Source organism: Hyla sarda, unplaced genomic scaffold (assembly GCF_029499605.1).
Source record: "Hyla sarda isolate aHylSar1 unplaced genomic scaffold, aHylSar1.hap1 scaffold_1358, whole genome shotgun sequence".
Classification (NCBI taxonomy): Eukaryota; Metazoa; Chordata; class Amphibia; order Anura; family Hylidae; genus Hyla; species Hyla sarda.
The window spans coordinates 68,797-89,009 of NW_026607985.1; the positions used below are offsets into that span (position 1 = coordinate 68,797).

The 20,213-nt window shown below is 44.6% G+C and overlaps 7 non-coding genes and 1 pseudogene across 7 annotated transcripts; all 8 read left to right on the forward strand.

The window, feature by feature from the left end:
• The first annotated feature begins 2,992 nt into the window (after positions 1-2,992).
• On the forward strand, positions 2,993-3,202 carry LOC130306192 (U2 spliceosomal RNA; annotated as a pseudogene).
• Positions 3,203-5,285: 2,083 nt separating this feature from the next.
• Positions 5,286-5,476, forward strand: LOC130306177 (U2 spliceosomal RNA). Its single transcript, XR_008855567.1, has one exon. It is a non-coding gene; the product is annotated as a U2 spliceosomal RNA (small nuclear RNA).
• A 2,096-nt stretch (positions 5,477-7,572) lies between these two features.
• On the forward strand, positions 7,573-7,763 carry LOC130306179 (U2 spliceosomal RNA). The gene has a single exon (XR_008855568.1). It is a non-coding gene; the product is annotated as a U2 spliceosomal RNA (small nuclear RNA).
• Positions 7,764-9,849: 2,086 nt separating this feature from the next.
• On the forward strand, positions 9,850-10,040 carry LOC130306180 (U2 spliceosomal RNA). Its single transcript, XR_008855569.1, has one exon. It is a non-coding gene; the product is annotated as a U2 spliceosomal RNA (small nuclear RNA).
• Positions 10,041-12,127: 2,087 nt separating this feature from the next.
• Positions 12,128-12,318, forward strand: LOC130306181 (U2 spliceosomal RNA). The gene has a single exon (XR_008855570.1). It is a non-coding gene; the product is annotated as a U2 spliceosomal RNA (small nuclear RNA).
• A 2,090-nt stretch (positions 12,319-14,408) lies between these two features.
• LOC130306182 (U2 spliceosomal RNA) lies at positions 14,409-14,599 on the forward strand. Its single transcript, XR_008855571.1, has one exon. It is a non-coding gene; the product is annotated as a U2 spliceosomal RNA (small nuclear RNA).
• A 2,092-nt stretch (positions 14,600-16,691) lies between these two features.
• On the forward strand, positions 16,692-16,882 carry LOC130306183 (U2 spliceosomal RNA). Its single transcript, XR_008855572.1, has one exon. It is a non-coding gene; the product is annotated as a U2 spliceosomal RNA (small nuclear RNA).
• A 2,091-nt stretch (positions 16,883-18,973) lies between these two features.
• Positions 18,974-19,164, forward strand: LOC130306184 (U2 spliceosomal RNA). The gene has a single exon (XR_008855573.1). It is a non-coding gene; the product is annotated as a U2 spliceosomal RNA (small nuclear RNA).
• The last annotated feature ends 1,049 nt before the right edge of the window (positions 19,165-20,213 follow it).

Genomic DNA, 20,213 nt, shown 5'->3' on the forward strand with positions numbered 1-20,213 from the left:
GTCTTTTATGTTAAAAAACTTGATTTTAGATTTTAATCTCACTGATGTTTTTAAAAAATGTAATTTTAACGTACCAGAGGAAGACGGTGTTACCTGGAGCAATGCAAGCTGTAGCTCCAGGATAGATTTTATTTTTTGTTCTTATCAAGTACTGCCTTTTAACTGTGATCTTTTTACCAATGTTTTTTCTGACCATAAATTATTGTATTTTAAAGTTAAAAGTGATTTTAAAAGGAGAACTGGTAGGAATGCCTGGAAGTTAAACGTGTCCCTTTTAGAAGATCCGCAGGTTTTATCAGATTTTATCACCTTTTACAAGGAATGCAGACGAGTAAAAGACCCCAACACTCCCACCAGTATCTGGTGGGAAAAAATGAAACTAAAAATAAAAGAATTTTTTATCCGTGTTGGGGTTAGGAAAGCTAAAGAAAAACGTGAATTTTATAATATCCTAAATACTCGTCTGCAAACCCTGTACAAATTCAGAGCACATGGGATGGAGGTGGAGAAGGAGGTACATGATCTTAAAAAAGAAATAACTAAGTGCCTGGAGCAGAAAGGAAAAGAAATTATCTTTAGGTCTCGAATACAGCATCTTGAGGAAAACGAGACCTGCTCCAGGTATTTTTTTAAGAAAATACATGAAAATAGAAGGTTAATAGAAAACATTGAAGGAGTGAATGATGTACAGGGTATTTTAAAAAAGGTGCAAGAGTTTTATGCGGATCTTTTTAATGTAAAACACATTGATGAATGTTTTATGAATGACTCGTTAAAGGAGATCACCAATTTTTTAGATCCTGTCTCACAGTCTTTTTTATTGCAGAATATTTCAGAGCAGGAGATTTTAGAGACCGTCAAGAGTTTTAAAACAGGTAAAGTGCCTGGGCCGGATGGTATACCCATTGAATTTTATGTTACTTTTTATGGTATTTTAAAAGAAGATTTGTTCTCCCTTTTTACGGAAGTCTTTAAGTCTAAAATCCTCCCAGGCTCATGGAAGAAGGGTGATGTCTCCCTGCTATTCAAAAAGGGAGACCGGTCGGAACTCAAAAACTGGAGACCAATCACCCTTCTGAACTGCGACTATAAAATAATGGCGAAACTGTGTGCTAACCGCTTAAAGAACGTAATCCATAAAATAATTCATACAAACCAAGTCTGTGGGGTGCCTGGGAGGAGTTTATGGGAGAACCTAAACCTTTTAAAGGATGTAATTAGCGACACCAAATTAAGAAAAGGAAAGCTGGCGGTTTTATCCATAGATTTTGAAAAAGCTTTCGACAGGGTGTCACATTTTTATCTTTTTAAGGTTTTAGAGAAAATGGGTATACCTGATGGCTTTTTATTGTCTCTTAGAGCTTTTTATGATAACTGTACTAGTAAAATTTTAGTAAATGGTTTTAAGACACAGGGCGTGATTTTAAATTCCGGAGTGAAGCAGGGGTGTCCCTTGTCCCCACTACTCTTCATTTGCGCAATAGAGCCTCTTTTATGTACAATACGAAAGGATAAGCAGATCCATGGAGTCCCCCTGCCAGGAGGAGGGGGACTAGAGGCGAAGGTAGTCGGGTACATGGACGATGTTGCGGTGTTTTGCAGGGACACCCCATCGCTTCAGAAGACGCTAAAACAGATTCAATATTTTAATTGTGCCTCCGGTTTTAAAGTCAATTTTAACAAAAGTAACATTTTAAACATAGGCGGAATGCCTTTGTATGATGTGCCCGTCCCTGTGTCTGAGTCGGTGCAGATTTTAGGTGTCTCCTTTGACGAGTCTAATAATGGTTTTAATAGCTGGGACTTGGTGGCTCAAAAAATAAATAAGAAAATATGTATGTGGAACATGCGAGAACTTACAATGGAAGGGAAGGTTTTAATTACAAAAATGGTGCTTTTACCTATTTTATTGTATTTAAGTCTGGTTTTCCCACCCCCCGAAATGGTTCTAAAGAAAATAACAAAAGCTTGTTTTACTTTCTTTTGGAGTTCTAAGAGCGAAAAATTAAAGAGACAAATTGTGATAAAACCGAACTCCAGGGGCGGTAAGGATTTTCCAGATTTTAAAGCTTTCCTTTTAATAAAGTTTTTTAGCATGTGTTTTACTACTGTTTTTAAAGATAGCTACTGGTCTTATTTTGTTCGTTTTAATACTGGTTATTTTATGCGGAGGAACGGCTGGTTTTCTACAGTTTTAAGTTGCCCTTATTCTTTGAATTTACCCCCTCAATACATGATTTTAGGAAAAATTTTAAACTTATATAATTTTAAAGGTAAAAGTGTTCAGGATCTGTGCAATAGCAAAAAACTACTAAAGGAAATAAAAGAAACCAGTATCGTGACTCCCATCAAAAATTTTAACGAACAGAAGTGTATACAGATTTGGAAGATGTTGAGTATTAATTATCTTTTTAATTCACAGAAGGACCTGGCCTGGAGCTGCGCACACGAGTGTCTTCCATGTCGGGCATTCCAGCACCGAAGAGGATTATCCAACTCTGCAACCTGCCCGAGGGAGGGATGCCGACAAGAGGAGACCGTGCACCATCTAATATGGACTTGTTTTTACTCGCAGAAAATATGGACAAAGATACTCCCTCTGGTAAAAAGGATAACTGGACTAAAAGACTTAAATATTGCAGTGGTTTTTTATGGTTGCCTGGAATGCCCAACACGGACTCAAGAGACTATTGCATGGAAGATCATAAACTGTGTGAAGGCAGCTCTGTGGAAGGCCAGGAATATTTTATTGTTCAAGCATGAGGTTTTATCTGTGAAGGACATTTTATCTATCTGTTTTTATGAAATGTACCAGTACTATCTTTTAGACAAGAAGAGATTTCCGCTTTTATCTAGAAAATGGTTTTTAAAAGAATGGAATTCTATCTTGTAAAGCCACCAAGTGCCCATTTTATGTTTTAATATGTTGTAAATATGTTATTTATATGTAACTGTATTTATTGACATATTTGCACAACTTTGTTAACATTATTTAATTTTTAATAAAGTTGCCCCCGTAAGGGTAGTCAAGTTAAAAAAAAAAAAAAAATCTGTTCTTATCAGTTTAATATCTGATACGTCCCCTATCTGGGGACCATATATTAAATGGATTTTTGAGAACGGGGGCCGATTTCGAAGCTTGTTTCCGTCGCCCTATGCATTGACCCGATATGGCAGTATCTTCGGGTACAGTGCACCACCCCCTTACAGGGTTAAAAAGAAAGATTCCTACTTTCATTGCTACCTGCTTGCTGGCTAGCCAGCTAGCCAGCCCTGTGGGCCTTGCTGCTGCTGCAGCCAAAAAACAAAAGGTGGTGCTGCTGCTGCTTCTGCTGCTTCTGCTTCTGCTTGTGTCTGGCCCCTGTTGGAGCGTCCAGGCACAGGACTTCTGCTGCTGCTGACTAAATGGCCTCCTTAATTGGATCATTTGAGTAGCCAGCACACCTGTGCAGGTAGGGCATGACATGATAGGCAGCTGCCTTGATAGCGGGTGGGTGCTGAATGTTACTAATTGACAAAATAAGATTAATGCTTATGAAGAAATATAAAATCTCATCCCTTCCCCAATATCGCGCCACACCCCTACCCCTTAATTCCCTGGTTGAACGTGATGGACATATGTCTTTTTTCGACCGTACTAACTATGTAACTATGTAACATAACATGGGGGGGGGGTCTCCTGGCTGTTCACACAGGTGTGTCATTGCTGTACATTGACCATGCATTGCTTCTGTGGTATTGCAAAGGCAAAGACAAATGCTTCCAGCCATCCATTGCACTAATGGATTGGTCATCAGCTGGCTGTCTATGTCCCGCATCAATATAGACCAAAGTACAGAGGGTTAGGCTATGCTATTGTGCACCTACCTGATGCATCAGAAGGTGCGAGGCCCTTGCTAAATTCTGTGCACAGACTTTGAGATCTATGCTTTAGACTGTATCTAAACCTGCTCCAACATGGACTGACATTCTGGCCTACTTTCAGCCGATGCGACTTGTCTGTCGCTGAACAGTCGCTTTTTATGTATTCAGCACCTATGTATAATGTTGTAAAAATGCTCTAGAAGCTAAAGTCGCAGAAATGTCACACATATTTGGCCTGCAACTTTCTGTGCGACAAATTCAGACAGGAAAAATCAGTATAAATCCTTAGAAAATTATCCCCCAGTGTCTCCATCTGCTGGCGGTATTGAATAAGCATTGCTGCACTGATGGGGTATGCATTAGACGAAAAAAAAGAAGAAAAAGAAGAATAATACGCCCAGAAAAGAGGCGAAAAGGAGAAAAACGTAAAAAAACGTGAAAAAAAAGTAAGAGGAAGAGAAGGGAAAAAAAGGTGGAAATGGGTTTAAAAGTGATTTCGGCGGAGAAATATATATATATATATATATATATATATATATATATATATATGCGAACACACACACATAGATATAAACGTATTCTCCGTTGAGATATTGCAGCCGCTGCTGTGTCCAGGCCCAGGAGCCTTAGCACTGTGCTGTGATGTCACTCAATACCACTAACATCACTAGGTGTAAACAACATCTCTCCTTTGCTGTGTATGTGACTATGGAGCTGTTTGGTGATGTCGTCTATTACGGCCTTCATAGAAGCAACAGGAGATTGTTGCATCCATCTTGAACCCTCAGAACTACAGTGCTATGATGTCACTCACTTCCACAGGCCTTGCAGAGTGTAAACAACAACAACCCAGCTTTGTTGTGTATGTAACCAAAGGGATTTGTGATGTCACCTAGAACCTTCACAGCAGCGACAGCTTTATGAGGAGCATCAGCACTGCTCTGCCTGAGCAGAACCATCACCGCCATAGGTTGTCAAATAACCCGGATTTAACCCACACAGGTAAGTCCAATGGGGTGCAGGCATGTCCTCTATGCTTACAGCTTCCCGTGGGTGTTGGTTTGATACCGTTTGGGGACAGCCAAGGAGGCATCTGCAGGCAACAAAGGTAGGTGTGTGCTTGTGTGTGTGTTTCCTATGCAGATCCTAAGCCCAGTGTCACATGCAAGTAGGAGGAGTAAGAAGGGTTCCTGGCAAATCCGGGTTATGGATTGCATTTAAAAAGGCCCCGTGGGAGTGCAATGGGCCCCTGTCTTGCTGCTTAGCAATAATGGTATGGGTTTAGGTTCTGCTGTGTGTACTGGTGGTTGACTGCCCCCCAGCCCAGAGTGTGCATGGAAAATTGTCTGGCAGCCTCCCTGACAGCAAGCAGTGATAGTGCCCATGAAGGGGACCTTGTTGGGCCCGCCCCTTTCACGGTTATCGCTTCTCGGCCTTTTGGCTAAGATCAAGTGTAGTATCTGTTCTTATCAGTTTAATATCTGATACGTCCCCTATCTGGGGACCATATATTAAATGGATTTTTGAGAACGGGGGCCGATTTCGAAGCTTGCTTCCGTCGCCCTATGCATTGACCCGATATGGCAGTATCTTCGGGTACAGTGCACCACCCCCTTACAGGGTTAAAAAGAAAGATTCCTACTTTCATTGCTACCTGCTTGCTGGCTAGCCAGCTAGCCAGCCCTGTGGGCCTTGCTGCTGCTGCAGCCAAAAAACAAAAGGTGGTGCTGCTGCTGCTTCTGCTGCTTCTGCTTCTGCTTGTGTCTGGCCCCTGTTGGAGCGTCCAGGCACAGGACTTCTGCTGCTGCTGACTAAATGGCCTCCTTAATTGGATCATTTGAGTAGCCAGCACACCTGTGCAGGTAGGGCATGACATGATAGGCAGCTGCCTTGATAGCGGGTGGGTGCTGAATGTTCCTAATTGACAAAATAAGATTAATGCTTATGAAGAAATATAAAATCTCATCCCTTCCCCAATATCGCGCCACACCCCTACCCCTTAATTCCCTGGTTGAACGTGATGGACATATGTCTTTTTTCGACCGTACTAACTATGTAACTATGTAACATAACATGGGGGGGGGGGTCTCCTGGCTGTTCACACAGGTGTGTCATTGCTGTACATTGACCATGCATTGCTTCTGTGGTATTGCAAAGGCAAAGACAAATGCTTCCAGCCATCCATTGCACTAATGGATTGGTCATCAGCTGGCTGTCTATGTCCCGCATCAATATAGACCAAAGTACAGAGGGTTAGGCTATGCTATTGTGCACCTACCTGATGCATCAGAAGGTGCGAGGCCCTTGCTAAATTCTGTGCACAGACTTTGAGATCTATGCTTTAGACTGTATCTAAACCTGCTCCAACATGGACTGACATTCTGGCCTACTTTCAGCCGATGCGACTTGTCTGTCGCTGAACAGTCGCTTTTTATGTATTCAGCACCTATGTATAATGTTGTAAAAATGCTCTAGAAGCTAAAGTCGCAGAAATGTCACACATATTTGGCCTGCAACTTTCTGTGCGACAAATTCAGACAGGAAAAATCAGTATAAATCCTTAGAAAATTATCCCCCAGTGTCTCCATCTGCTGGCGGTATTGAATAAGCATTGCTGCACTGATGGGGTATGCATTAGACGAAAAAAAAGAAGAAAAAGAAGAATAATACGCCCAGAAAAGAGGCGAAAAGGAGAAAAACGTAAAAAAACGTGAAAAAAAAGTAAGAGGAAGAGAAGGGAAAAAAAGGTGGAAATGGGTTTAAAAGTGATTTCGGCGGAGAAATATATATATATATATATATATATATATATATATATATCTATATATATATATATGCGCACACACACACATAGATATAAACGTATTCTCCGTTGAGATATTGCAGCCGCTGCTGTGTCCAGGCCCAGGAGCCTTAGCACTGTGCTGTGATGTCACTCAATACCACTGACATCACTAGGTGTAAACAACATCTCTCCTTTGCTGTGTATGTGACTATGGAGCTGTTTGGTGATGTCGTCTATTACGGCCTTCATAGAAGCAACAGGAGATTGTTGCATCCATCTTGAACCCTCAGAACTACAGTGCTATGATGTCACTCACTTCCACAGGCCTTGCAGAGTGTAAACAACAACAACCCAGCTTTGTTGTGTATGTAACCAAAGGGATTTGTGATGTCACCTAGAACCTTCACAGCAGCGACAGCTTTATGAGGAGCATCAGCACTGCTCTGCCTGAGCAGAACCATCACCGCCATAGGTTGTCAAATAACCCGGATTTAACCCACACAGGTAAGTCCAATGGGGTGCAGGCATGTCCTCTATGCTTACAGCTTCCCGTGGGTGTTGGTTTGATACCGTTTGGGGACAGCCAAGGAGGCATCTGCAGGCAACAAAGGTAGGTGTGTGCTTGTGTGTGTGTTTCCTATGCAGATCCTAAGCCCAGTGTCACATGCAAGTAGGAGGAGTAAGAAGGGTTCCTGGCAAATCCGGGTTATGGATTGCATTTAAAAAGGCCCCGTGGGAGTGCAATGGGCCCCTGTCTTGCTGCTTAGCAATAATGGTATGGGTTTAGGTTCTGCTGTGTGTACTGGTGGTTGACTGCCCCCCAGCCCAGAGTGTGCATGGAAAATTGTCTGGCAGCCTCCCTGACAGCAAGCAGTGATAGTGCCCATGAAGGGGACCTTGTTGGGCCCGCCCCTTTCACGGTTATCGCTTCTCGGCCTTTTGGCTAAGATCAAGTGTAGTATCTGTTCTTATCAGTTTAATATCTGATACGTCCCCTATCTGGGGACCATATATTAAATGGATTTTTGAGAACGGGGGCCGATTTCGAAGCTTGCTTCCGTCGCCCTATGCATTGACCCGATATGGCAGTATCTTCGGGTACAGTGCACCACCCCCTTACAGGGTTAAAAAGAAAGATTCCTACTTTCATTGCTACCTGCTTGCTGGCTAGCCAGCTAGCCAGCCCTGTGGGCCTTGCTGCTGCTGCAGCCAAAAAACAAAAGGTGGTGCTGCTGCTGCTTCTGCTGCTTCTGCTTCTGCTTGTGTCTGGCCCCTGTTGGAGCGTCCAGGCACAGGACTTCTGCTGCTGCTGACTAAATGGCCTCCTTAATTGGATCATTTGAGTAGCCAGCACACCTGTGCAGGTAGGGCATGACATGATAGGCAGCTGCCTTGATAGCGGGTGGGTGCTGAATGTTCCTAATTGACAAAATAAGATTAATGCTTATGAAGAAATATAAAATCTCATCCCTTCCCCAATATCGCGCCACACCCCTACCCCTTAATTCCCTGGTTGAACGTGATGGACATATGTCTTTTTTCGACCGTACTAACTATGTAACTATGTAACATAACATGGGGGGGGGGGGGTCTCCTGGCTGTTCACACAGGTGTGTCATTGCTGTACATTGACCATGCATTGCTTCTGTGGTATTGCAAAGGCAAAGACAAATGCTTCCAGCCATCCATTGCACTAATGGATTGGTCATCAGCTGGCTGTCTATGTCCCGCATCAATATAGACCAAAGTACAGAGGGTTAGGCTATGCTATTGTGCACCTACCTGATGCATCAGAAGGTGCGAGGCCCTTGCTAAATTCTGTGCACAGACTTTGAGATCTATGCTTTAGACTGTATCTAAACCTGCTCCAACATGGACTGACATTCTGGCCTACTTTCAGCCGATGCGACTTGTCTGTCGCTGAACAGTCGCTTTTTATGTATTCAGCACCTATGTATAATGTTGTAAAAATGCTCTAGAAGCTAAAGTCGCAGAAATGTCACACATATTTGGCCTGCAACTTTCTGTGCGACAAATTCAGACAGGAAAAATCAGTATAAATCCTTAGAAAATTATCCCCCAGTGTCTCCATCTGCTGGCGGTATTGAATAAGCATTGCTGCACTGATGGGGTATGCATTAGACGAAAAAAAAGAAGAAAAAGAAGAATAATACGCCCAGAAAAGAGGCGAAAAGGAGAAAAACGTAAAAAAACGTGAAAAAAAAGTAAGAGGAAGAGAAGGGAAAAAAAGGTGGAAATGGGTTTAAAAGTGATTTCGGCGGAGAAATATATATATATATATATATATATATATATATATATATATATGCGCACACACACACATAGATATAAACGTATTCTCCGTTGAGATATTGCAGCCGCTGCTGTGTCCAGGCCCAGGAGCCTTAGCACTGTGCTGTGATGTCACTCAATACCACTGACATCACTAGGTGTAAACAACATCTCTCCTTTGCTGTGTATGTGACTATGGAGCTGTTTGGTGATGTCGTCTATTACGGCCTTCATAGAAGCAACAGGAGATTGTTGCATCCATCTTGAACCCTCAGAACTACAGTGCTATGATGTCACTCACTTCCACAGGCCTTGCAGAGTGTAAACAACAACAACCCAGCTTTGTTGTGTATGTAACCAAAGGGATTTGTGATGTCACCTAGAACCTTCACAGCAGCGACAGCTTTATGAGGAGCATCAGCACTGCTCTGCCTGAGCAGAACCATCACCGCCATAGGTTGTCAAATAACCCGGATTTAACCCACACAGGTAAGTCCAATGGGGTGCAGGCATGTCCTCTATGCTTACAGCTTCCCGTGGGTGTTGGTTTGATACCGTTTGGGGACAGCCAAGGAGGCATCTGCAGGCAACAAAGGTAGGTGTGTGCTTGTGTGTGTGTTTCCTATGCAGATCCTAAGCCCAGTGTCACATGCAAGTAGGAGGAGTAAGAAGGGTTCCTGGCAAATCCGGGTTATGGATTGCATTTAAAAAGGCCCCGTGGGAGTGCAATGGGCCCCTGTCTTGCTGCTTAGCAATAATGGTATGGGTTTAGGTTCTGCTGTGTGTACTGGTGGTTGACTGCCCCCCAGCCCAGAGTGTGCATGGAAAATTGTCTGGCAGCCTCCCTGACAGCAAGCAGTGATAGTGCCCATGAAGGGGACCTTGTTGGGCCCGCCCCTTTCACGGTTATCGCTTCTCGGCCTTTTGGCTAAGATCAAGTGTAGTATCTGTTCTTATCAGTTTAATATCTGATACGTCCCCTATCTGGGGACCATATATTAAATGGATTTTTGAGAACGGGGGCCGATTTCGAAGCTTGCTTCCGTCGCCCTATGCATTGACCCGATATGGCAGTATCTTCGGGTACAGTGCACCACCCCCTTACAGGGTTAAAAAGAAAGATTCCTACTTTCATTGCTACCTGCTTGCTGGCTGGCCAGCTAGCCAGCCCTGTGGGCCTTGCTGCTGCTGCAGCCAAAAAACAAAAGGTGGTGCTGCTGCTGCTTCTGCTGCTTCTGCTTCTGCTTGTGTCTGGCCCCTGTTGGAGCGTCCAGGCACAGGACTTCTGCTGCTGCTGACTAAATGGCCTCCTTAATTGGATCATTTGAGTAGCCAGCACACCTGTGCAGGTAGGGCATGACATGATAGGCAGCTGCCTTGATAGCGGGTGGGTGCTGAATGTTCCTAATTGACAAAATAAGATTAATGCTTATGAAGAAATATAAAATCTCATCCCTTCCCCAATATCGCGCCACACCCCTACCCCTTAATTCCCTGGTTGAACGTGATGGACATATGTCTTTTTTCGACCGTACTAACTATGTAACTATGTAACATAACATGGGGGGGGGGGGTCTCCTGGCTGTTCACACAGGTGTGTCATTGCTGTACATTGACCATGCATTGCTTCTGTGGTATTGCAAAGGCAAAGACAAATGCTTCCAGCCATCCATTGCACTAATGGATTGGTCATCAGCTGGCTGTCTATGTCCCGCATCAATATAGACCAAAGTACAGAGGGTTAGGCTATGCTATTGTGCACCTACCTGATGCATCAGAAGGTGCGAGGCCCTTGCTAAATTCTGTGCACAGACTTTGAGATCTATGCTTTAGACTGTATCTAAACCTGCTCCAACATGGACTGACATTCTGGCCTACTTTCAGCCGATGCGACTTGTCTGTCGCTGAACAGTCGCTTTTTATGTATTCAGCACCTATGTATAATGTTGTAAAAATGCTCTAGAAGCTAAAGTCGCAGAAATGTCACACATATTTGGCCTGCAACTTTCTGTGCGACAAATTCAGACAGGAAAAATCAGTATAAATCCTTAGAAAATTATCCCCCAGTGTCTCCATCTGCTGGCGGTATTGAATAAGCATTGCTGCACTGATGGGGTATGCATTAGACGAAAAAAAAGAAGAAAAAGAAGAATAATACGCCCAGAAAAGAGGCGAAAAGGAGAAAAACGTAAAAAAACGTGAAAAAAAAGTAAGAGGAAGAGAAGGGAAAAAAAGGTGGAAATGGGTTTAAAAGTGATTTCGGCGGAGAAATATATATATATATATATATATATATATATATATATATATATATGCGCACACACACACATAGATATAAACGTATTCTCCGTTGAGATATTGCAGCCGCTGCTGTGTCCAGGCCCAGGAGCCTTAGCACTGTGCTGTGATGTCACTCAATACCACTGACATCACTAGGTGTAAACAACATCTCTCCTTTGCTGTGTATGTGACTATGGAGCTGTTTGGTGATGTCGTCTATTACGGCCTTCATAGAAGCAACAGGAGATTGTTGCATCCATCTTGAACCCTCAGAACTACAGTGCTATGATGTCACTCACTTCCACAGGCCTTGCAGAGTGTAAACAACAACAACCCAGCTTTGTTGTGTATGTAACCAAAGGGATTTGTGATGTCACCTAGAACCTTCACAGCAGCGACAGCTTTATGAGGAGCATCAGCACTGCTCTGCCTGAGCAGAACCATCACCGCCATAGGTTGTCAAATAACCCGGATTTAACCCACACAGGTAAGTCCAATGGGGTGCAGGCATGTCCTCTATGCTTACAGCTTCCCGTGGGTGTTGGTTTGATACCGTTTGGGGACAGCCAAGGAGGCATCTGCAGGCAACAAAGGTAGGTGTGTGCTTGTGTGTGTGTTTCCTATGCAGATCCTAAGCCCAGTGTCACATGCAAGTAGGAGGAGTAAGAAGGGTTCCTGGCAAATCCGGGTTATGGATTGCATTTAAAAAGGCCCCGTGGGAGTGCAATGGGCCCCTGTCTTGCTGCTTAGCAATAATGGTATGGGTTTAGGTTCTGCTGTGTGTACTGGTGGTTGACTGCCCCCCAGCCCAGAGTGTGCATGGAAAATTGTCTGGCAGCCTCCCTGACAGCAAGCAGTGATAGTGCCCATGAAGGGGACCTTGTTGGGCCCGCCCCTTTCACGGTTATCGCTTCTCGGCCTTTTGGCTAAGATCAAGTGTAGTATCTGTTCTTATCAGTTTAATATCTGATACGTCCCCTATCTGGGGACCATATATTAAATGGATTTTTGAGAACGGGGGCCGATTTCGAAGCTTGCTTCCGTCGCCCTATGCATTGACCCGATATGGCAGTATCTTCGGGTACAGTGCACCACCCCCTTACAGGGTTAAAAAGAAAGATTCCTACTTTCATTGCTACCTGCTTGCTGGCTAGCCAGCTAGCCAGCCCTGTGGGCCTTGCTGCTGCTGCAGCCAAAAAACAAAAGGTGGTGCTGCTGCTGCTTCTGCTGCTTCTGCTTCTGCTTGTGTCTGGCCCCTGTTGGAGCGTCCAGGCACAGGACTTCTGCTGCTGCTGACTAAATGGCCTCCTTAATTGGATCATTTGAGTAGCCAGCACACCTGTGCAGGTAGGGCATGACATGATAGGCAGCTGCCTTGATAGCGGGTGGGTGCTGAATGTTCCTAATTGACAAAATAAGATTAATGCTTATGAAGAAATATAAAATCTCATCCCTTCCCCAATATCGCGCCACACCCCTACCCCTTAATTCCCTGGTTGAACGTGATGGACATATGTCTTTTTTCGACCGTACTAACTATGTAACTATGTAACATAACATGGGGGGGGGGGGGTCTCCTGGCTGTTCACACAGGTGTGTCATTGCTGTACATTGACCATGCATTGCTTCTGTGGTATTGCAAAGGCAAAGACAAATGCTTCCAGCCATCCATTGCACTAATGGATTGGTCATCAGCTGGCTGTCTATGTCCCGCATCAATATAGACCAAAGTACAGAGGGTTAGGCTATGCTATTGTGCACCTACCTGATGCATCAGAAGGTGCGAGGCCCTTGCTAAATTCTGTGCACAGACTTTGAGATCTATGCTTTAGACTGTATCTAAACCTGCTCCAACATGGACTGACATTCTGGCCTACTTTCAGCCGATGCGACTTGTCTGTCGCTGAACAGTCGCTTTTTATGTATTCAGCACCTATGTATAATGTTGTAAAAATGCTCTAGAAGCTAAAGTCGCAGAAATGTCACACATATTTGGCCTGCAACTTTCTGTGCGACAAATTCAGACAGGAAAAATCAGTATAAATCCTTAGAAAATTATCCCCCAGTGTCTCCATCTGCTGGCGGTATTGAATAAGCATTGCTGCACTGATGGGGTATGCATTAGACGAAAAAAAAGAAGAAAAAGAAGAATAATACGCCCAGAAAAGAGGCGAAAAGGAGAAAAACGTAAAAAAACGTGAAAAAAAAGTAAGAGGAAGAGAAGGGAAAAAAAGGTGGAAATGGGTTTAAAAGTGATTTCGGCGGAGAAATATATATATATATATATATATATATATATATATATATATATATATGCGCACACACACACATAGATATAAACGTATTCTCCGTTGAGATATTGCAGCCGCTGCTGTGTCCAGGCCCAGGAGCCTTAGCACTGTGCTGTGATGTCACTCAATACCACTGACATCACTAGGTGTAAACAACATCTCTCCTTTGCTGTGTATGTGACTATGGAGCTGTTTGGTGATGTCGTCTATTACGGCCTTCATAGAAGCAACAGGAGATTGTTGCATCCATCTTGAACCCTCAGAACTACAGTGCTATGATGTCACTCACTTCCACAGGCCTTGCAGAGTGTAAACAACAACAACCCAGCTTTGTTGTGTATGTAACCAAAGGGATTTGTGATGTCACCTAGAACCTTCACAGCAGCGACAGCTTTATGAGGAGCATCAGCACTGCTCTGCCTGAGCAGAACCATCACCGCCATAGGTTGTCAAATAACCCGGATTTAACCCACACAGGTAAGTCCAATGGGGTGCAGGCATGTCCTCTATGCTTACAGCTTCCCGTGGGTGTTGGTTTGATACCGTTTGGGGACAGCCAAGGAGGCATCTGCAGGCAACAAAGGTAGGTGTGTGCTTGTGTGTGTGTTTCCTATGCAGATCCTAAGCCCAGTGTCACATGCAAGTAGGAGGAGTAAGAAGGGTTCCTGGCAAATCCGGGTTATGGATTGCATTTAAAAAGGCCCCGTGGGAGTGCAATGGGCCCCTGTCTTGCTGCTTAGCAATAATGGTATGGGTTTAGGTTCTGCTGTGTGTACTGGTGGTTGACTGCCCCCCAGCCCAGAGTGTGCATGGAAAATTGTCTGGCAGCCTCCCTGACAGCAAGCAGTGATAGTGCCCATGAAGGGGACCTTGTTGGGCCCGCCCCTTTCACGGTTATCGCTTCTCGGCCTTTTGGCTAAGATCAAGTGTAGTATCTGTTCTTATCAGTTTAATATCTGATACGTCCCCTATCTGGGGACCATATATTAAATGGATTTTTGAGAACGGGGGCCGATTTCGAAGCTTGCTTCCGTCGCCCTATGCATTGACCCGATATGGCAGTATCTTCGGGTACAGTGCACCACCCCCTTACAGGGTTAAAAAGAAAGATTCCTACTTTCATTGCTACCTGCTTGCTGGCTAGCCAGCTAGCCAGCCCTGTGGGCCTTGCTGCTGCTGCAGCCAAAAAACAAAAGGTGGTGCTGCTGCTGCTTCTGCTGCTTCTGCTTCTGCTTGTGTCTGGCCCCTGTTGGAGCGTCCAGGCACAGGACTTCTGCTGCTGCTGACTAAATGGCCTCCTTAATTGGATCATTTGAGTAGCCAGCACACCTGTGCAGGTAGGGCATGACATGATAGGCAGCTGCCTTGATAGCGGGTGGGTGCTGAATGTTCCTAATTGACAAAATAAGATTAATGCTTATGAAGAAATATAAAATCTCATCCCTTCCCCAATATCGCGCCACACCCCTACCCCTTAATTCCCTGGTTGAACGTGATGGACATATGTCTTTTTTCGACCGTACTAACTATGTAACTATGTAACATAACATGGGGGGGGGGGGTCTCCTGGCTGTTCACACAGGTGTGTCATTGCTGTACATTGACCATGCATTGCTTCTGTGGTATTGCAAAGGCAAAGACAAATGCTTCCAGCCATCCATTGCACTAATGGATTGGTCATCAGCTGGCTGTCTATGTCCCGCATCAATATAGACCAAAGTACAGAGGGTTAGGCTATGCTATTGTGCACCTACCTGATGCATCAGAAGGTGCGAGGCCCTTGCTAAATTCTGTGCACAGACTTTGAGATCTATGCTTTAGACTGTATCTAAACCTGCTCCAACATGGACTGACATTCTGGCCTACTTTCAGCCGATGCGACTTGTCTGTCGCTGAACAGTCGCTTTTTATGTATTCAGCACCTATGTATAATGTTGTAAAAATGCTCTAGAAGCTAAAGTCGCAGAAATGTCACCACACATATTTGGCCTGCAACTTTCTGTGCGACAAATTCAGACAGGAAAAATCAGTATAAATCCTTAGAAAATTATCCCCCAGTGTCTCCATCTGCTGGCGGTATTGAATAAGCATTGCTGCACTGATGGGGTATGCATTAGACGAAAAAAAAGAAGAAAAAGAAGAATAATACGCCCAGAAAAGAGGCGAAAAGGAGAAAAACGTAAAAAAACGTGAAAAAAAAGTAAGAGGAAGAGAAGGGAAAAAAAGGTGGAAATGGGTTTAAAAGTGATTTCGGCGGAGAAATATATATATATATATATATATATATATATATATATATATATATATGCGCACACACACACATAGATATAAACGTATTCTCCGTTGAGATATTGCAGCCGCTGCTGTGTCCAGGCCCAGGAGCCTTAGCACTGTGCTGTGATGTCACTCAATACCACTGACATCACTAGGTGTAAACAACATCTCTCCTTTGCTGTGTATGTGACTATGGAGCTGTTTGGTGATGTCGTCTATTACGGCCTTCATAGAAGCAACAGGAGATTGTTGCATCCATCTTGAACCCTCAGAACTACAGTGCTATGATGTCACTCACTTCCACAGGCCTTGCAGAGTGTAAACAACAACAACCCAGCTTTGTTGTGTATGTAACCAAAGGGATTTGTGATGTCACCTAGAACCTTCACAGCAGCGACAGCTTTATGAGGAGCATCAGCACTGCTCTGCCTGAGCAGAACCATCACCGCCATAGGTTGTCAAATAACCCGGATTTAACCCACACAGGTAAGTCCAATGGGGTGCAGGCATGTCCTCTATGCTTACAGCTTCCCGTGGGTGTTGGTTTGATACCGTTTGGGGACAGCCAAGGAGGCATCTGCAGGCAACAAAGGTAGGTGTGTGCTTGTGTGTGTGTTTCCTATGCAGATCCTAAGCCCAGTGTCACATGCAAGTAGGAGGAGTAAGAAGGGTTCCTGGCAAATCCGGGTTATGGATTGCATTTAAAAAGGCCCCGTGGGAGTGCAATGGGCCCCTGTCTTGCTGCTTAGCAATAATGGTATGGGTTTAGGTTCTGCTGTGTGTACTGGTGGTTGACTGCCCCCCAGCCCAGAGTGTGCATGGAAAATTGTCTGGCAGCCTCCCTGACAGCAAGCAGTGATAGTGCCCATGAAGGGGACCTTGTTGGGCCCGCCCCTTTCACGGTTATCGCTTCTCGGCCTTTTGGCTAAGATCAAGTGTAGTATCTGTTCTTATCAGTTTAATATCTGATACGTCCCCTATCTGGGGACCATATATTAAATGGATTTTTGAGAACGGGGGCCGATTTCGAAGCTTGCTTCCGTCGCCCTATGCATTGACCCGATATGGCAGTATCTTCGGGTACAGTGCACCACCCCCTTACAGGGTTAAAAAGAAAGATTCCTACTTTCATTGCTACCTGCTTGCTGGCTAGCCAGCTAGCCAGCCCTGTGGGCCTTGCTGCTGCTGCAGCCAAAAAACAAAAGGTGGTGCTGCTGCTGCTTCTGCTGCTTCTGCTTCTGCTTGTGTCTGGCCCCTGTTGGAGCGTCCAGGCACAGGACTTCTGCTGCTGCTGACTAAATGGCCTCCTTAATTGGATCATTTGAGTAGCCAGCACACCTGTGCAGGTAGGGCATGACATGATAGGCAGCTGCCTTGATAGCGGGTGGGTGCTGAATGTTCCTAATTGACAAAATAAGATTAATGCTTATGAAGAAATATAAAATCTCATCCCTTCCCCAATATCGCGCCACACCCCTACCCCTTAATTCCCTGGTTGAACGTGATGGACATATGTCTTTTTTCGACCGTACTAACTATGTAACTATGTAACATAACATGGGGGGGGGGGGGGTCTCCTGGCTGTTCACACAGGTGTGTCATTGCTGTACATTGACCATGCATTGCTTCTGTGGTATTGCAAAGGCAAAGACAAATGCTTCCAGCCATCCATTGCACTAATGGATTGGTCATCAGCTGGCTGTCTATGTCCCGCATCAATATAGACCAAAGTACAGAGGGTTAGGCTATGCTATTGTGCACCTACCTGATGCATCAGAAGGTGCGAGGCCCTTGCTAAATTCTGTGCACAGACTTTGAGATCTATGCTTTAGACTGTATCTAAACCTGCTCCAACATGGACTGACATTCTGGCCTACTTTCAGCCGATGCGACTTGTCTGTCGCTGAACAGTCGCTTTTTATGTATTCAGCACCTATGTATAATGTTGTAAAAATGCTCTAGAAGCTAAAGTCGCAGAAATGTCACACATATTTGGCCTGCAACTTTCTGTGCGACAAATTCAGACAGGAAAAATCAGTATAAATCCTTAGAAAATTATCCCCCAGTGTCTCCATCTGCTGGCGGTATTGAATAAGCATTGCTGCACTGATGGGGTATGCATTAGACGAAAAAAAAGAAGAAAAAGAAGAATAATACGCCCAGAAAAGAGGCGAAAAGGAGAAAAACGTAAAAAAACGTGAAAAAAAAGTAAGAGGAAGAGAAGGGAAAAAAAGGTGGAAATGGGTTTAAAAGTGATTTCGGCGGAGAAATATATATATATATATATATATATATATATATATATATATATATATGCGCACACACACACATAGATATAAACGTATTCTCCGTTGAGATATTGCAGCCGCTGCTGTGTCCAGGCCCAGGAGCCTTAGCACTGTGCTGTGATGTCACTCAATACCACTGACATCACTAGGTGTAAACAACATCTCTCCTTTGCTGTGTATGTGACTATGGAGCTGTTTGGTGATGTCGTCTATTACGGCCTTCATAGAAGCAACAGGAGATTGTTGCATCCATCTTGAACCCTCAGAACTACAGTGCTATGATGTCACTCACTTCCACAGGCCTTGCAGAGTGTAAACAACAACAACCCAGCTTTGTTGTGTATGTAACCAAAGGGATTTGTGATGTCACCTAGAACCTTCACAGCAGCGACAGCTTTATGAGGAGCATCAGCACTGCTCTGCCTGAGCAGAACCATCACCGCCATAGGTTGTCAAATAACCCGGATTTAACCCACACAGGTAAGTCCAATGGGGTGCAGGCATGTCCTCTATGCTTACAGCTTCCCGTGGGTGTTGGTTTGATACCGTTTGGGGACAGCCAAGGAGGCATCTGCAGGCAACAAAGGTAGGTGTGTGCTTGTGTGTGTGTTTCCTATGCAGATCCTAAGCCCAGTGTCACATGCAAGTAGGAGGAGTAAGAAGGGTTCCTGGCAAATCCGGGTTATGGATTGCATTTAAAAAGGCCCCGTGGGAGTGCAATGGGCCCCTGTCTTGCTGCTTAGCAATAATGGTATGGGTTTAGGTTCTGCTGTGTGTACTGGTGGTTGACTGCCCCCCAGCCCAGAGTGTGCATGGAAAATTGTCTGGCAGCCTCCCTGACAGCAAGCAGTGATAGTGCCCATGAAGGGGACCTTGTTGGGCCCGCCCCTTTCACGGTTATCGCTTCTCGGCCTTTTGGCTAAGATCAAGTGTAGTATCTGTTCTTATCAGTTTAATATCTGATACGTCCCCTATCTGGGGACCATATATTAAATGGATTTTTGAGAACGGGGGCCGATTTCGAAGCTTGCTTCCGTCGCCCTATGCATTGACCCGATATGGCAGTATCTTCGGGTACAGTGCACCACCCCCTTACAGGGTTAAAAAGAAAGATTCCTACTTTCATTGCTACCTGCTTGCTGGCTAGCCAGCTAGCCAGCCCTGTGGGCCTTGCTGCTGCTGCAGCCAAAAAACAAAAGGTGGTGCTGCTGCTGCTTCTGCTGCTTCTGCTTCTGCTTGTGTCTGGCCCCTGTTGGAGCGTCCAGGCACAGGACTTCTGCTGCTGCTGACTAAATGGCCTCCTTAATTGGATCATTTGAGTAGCCAGCACACCTGTGCAGGTAGGGCATGACATGATAGGCAGCTGCCTTGATAGCAGGTGGGTGCTGAATGTTCCTAATTGACAAAATAAGATTAATGCTTATGAAGAAATATAAAATCTCATCCCTTCCCCAATATCGCGCCACACCCCTACCCCTTAATTCCCTGGTTGAACGTGATGGACATATGTCTTTTTTCGACCGTACTAACTATGTAACTATGTAACATAACATGGGGGGGGGGGGTCTCCTGGCTGTTCACACAGGTGTGTCATTGCTGTACATTGACCATGCATTGCTTCTGTGGTATTGCAAAGGCAAAGACAAATGCTTCCAGCCATCCATTGCACTAATGGATTGGTCATCAGCTGGCTGTCTATGTCCCGCATCAATATAGACCAAAGTACAGAGGGTTAGGCTATGCTATTGTGCACCTACCTGATGCATCAGAAGGTGCGAGGCCCTTGCTAAATTCTGTGCACAGACTTTGAGATCTATGCTTTAGACTGTATCTAAACCTGCTCCAACATGGACTGACATTCTGGCCTACTTTCAGCCGATGCGACTTGTCTGTCGCTGAACAGTCGCTTTTTATGTATTCAGCACCTATGTATAATGTTGTAAAAATGCTCTAGAAGCTAAAGTCGCAGAAATGTCACACATATTTGGCCTGCAACTTTCTGTGCGACAAATTCAGACAGGAAAAATCAGTATAAATCCTTAGAAAATTATCCCCCAGTGTCTCCATCTGCTGGCGGTATTGAATAAGCATTGCTGCACTGATGGGGTATGCATTAGACGAAAAAAAAGAAGAAAAAGA